At 33.0% G+C, this 2310-nt stretch overlaps 2 non-coding genes across 2 annotated transcripts; both read left to right on the top strand.

Annotated features, from left to right (window-relative positions):
• The first annotated feature begins 512 nt into the window (after positions 1–512).
• On the top strand, positions 513–615 carry LOC149535909 (U6 spliceosomal RNA). The gene has a single exon (XR_016358271.1). It is a non-coding gene; the product is annotated as a U6 spliceosomal RNA (small nuclear RNA).
• A 1221-nt stretch (positions 616–1836) lies between these two features.
• LOC149535908 (U6 spliceosomal RNA) lies at positions 1837–1939 on the top strand. The gene has a single exon (XR_016358281.1). It is a non-coding gene; the product is annotated as a U6 spliceosomal RNA (small nuclear RNA).
• The last annotated feature ends 371 nt before the right edge of the window (positions 1940–2310 follow it).

Here is a 2310-nt window from a genome sequence, read left to right as displayed (position 1 = left end):
TGGAATGCAAGAGAAGAGCAAATAATCAAAGATTATCTGGATCAAAAGCTTGCTTAAATTAAATTGAGAGCCGAACCCGGGTGATGTAGAGACAACAAAACTGCACCAGACGGGAATCGAACCCGGGTCTGTACCGTGGCAGGGTACTATATACCTCTCGCATGCAAAGCGAGAGCTCTACATGAATATTTCTACATGCGTGGCTATTCATGAACTTAATTGTGTCATTTCACAGCATGCGGTTCACTGCTCATGTTCACAATGGCCTGTGTAGCTCGTTCTTGTAAACTGAAAGCCAACGGTGGTTTGTTTGCCTGCTATGCTCGGTTTGAATGTATTTTTTATCTCTATCTTTTCCTTTCGCTTGGAAGGCGATGCGGGGGTTGTCCGAAACATTTTTCGCCTCTCCCGAGGCGATGGAAGGAGGAACACGCGCGGCTGGAGTTGTTCCCACATTCATCACCATTAATAATGTCTCCACCAGATATACCCTGTTGTACGGAATTACTAGTGTCTCTTCGGAGACATCCGATAAAATTGGAACGATACAGAGAAGATTAGCATGGCCCCTGCGCAAGGATGACACGCATAAATCGAGAAATGGTCCAAATTTTTTTAATGTTTTATCAGTGTGATTATTTTTTAATTTTTATTTTTCAACAAAATATACACTTTAATTTCACATCATCTCATTTTTTCATATATTTTAGATTTTAACAATTGTATGATCTTGAAAAAAAAAAAATCAACTTTCTATTATTTTTCAACAAAATATAGATTTAAATAGAGAAACAAGTCTGCCCATGCACACCACATTAATCATTTCTTTTGTCCTCAATTACTTTTTAGAAGCCTACAATTAGTGATCCATTAGCCTTTCAACAATTCATGAAAGTAAATCACTAATCTCTATATAATGGCATATGGAGTAGAAGTGCTAGCTATTGCCCATAATCTTCTCTATTAGAAGGCAGTTTCTCTTTATTATGTCATAATGATGGGCTCCTATTAGATTCCTATTCTCTAATATTTATTAGTGGCGTTATACTCGAGTTGTTAGAGAAAGTAAGATCGGCGTCATTAAGTCAAGTTCAAGATCAACATATATACTCTTCAAATGGCCCACCAAATGATAATTTATCATCTCTCTAACCAAGCATCAAGTTCTTACAGCTTGACTTTTATCTAATCTCATACAAGTTTAGATTTCAAATTGTCTCATTTTTTAATATATTTTAGATTTTAACAATTTTATGATCTTGAGAAAAAATTATTTCAACTTTCTATTATTATACATTTCATTTTTTCATATATTTTATATTTTAAACAATTATATAACCTTGAAATTTGTTTATTTTATGTTTCTATTATTATATATACATGCATACATGTATCTACTAAGAAATTATTAAAATGTCTTTAGTGTGCCTTTCTACCATCTAATATTATTTTATAAATATTTAATAATTAAATTAATACAATATTCTTACGTAATTTAAAAAGATAAAAAACATTTCCTTTCTTAAATCAACAAAATGAAAATATTACATTCAAATCTATATGAATAGAATAACTTTGTTCATTGCTACTTTAAGCATTCACCATTCACGTCATTATAAAACTTAACTCTTTAACATATGAAAAAAAATGGTATACATTACTCAACCATTTAATAGAAAATGATTTGACAACATGACAAAACATTGCACGACTGCACGAAAAGTTAGGTGTGTGCATCAATAGAATGACATATAACATGGGGCATCAGTGGCATTACCAATTTCGTACCTCCATAGCCACTACCCCACATATACACTATTGTACGAAGTTACTAATGTCTCTTCGGAGGCATCCGATACAATTAGAATGATACAGTGAAGATTAGCATGACTCCTACACAAGGATGACATGCATAAATCAAGAAATGGTCCAAATTTTTACATACCCTTCACCGTCTAAGTTTGTTTGCTTTAAAAGTATGATTACTATTATTAGCAATTTCTCCTTACACCTTAGTGTGCAATAGGTACACCAGAAAGGTATAAAAGATTAACTCTCTATATAAAAATATGTAGCAATTTCACCTTAGTGTGCAATAGGTATGCCAAAAAGGTATAAAAATTAACTCTCTCCATATATAAAATATCTGTGTGTGTGTGTGTGTGCGCGCGCGCTAACATTTTGATATATCCTCACATTGTTTCCCTTTGTAATTCTCTTTCATCTCTAACTACCCTCTCTCCTCTTTGTTTGTCTCATTATATGTTGCCCTCAACATACATCTCCTTATCCATCTCTATCTTCTTTTTG

The sequence above is a fragment of the Cupressus sempervirens genome, chromosome 10 (genome assembly GCF_028749045.1).
Source record: "Cupressus sempervirens isolate cs-2001-9-10 chromosome 10, ASM2874904v1, whole genome shotgun sequence".
Taxonomy (NCBI): Eukaryota; Viridiplantae; Streptophyta; class Pinopsida; order Cupressales; family Cupressaceae; genus Cupressus; species Cupressus sempervirens.
Note: the sequence above shows the minus strand (reverse complement) of the source record. Positions and strands in the feature narration are given on the sequence as shown.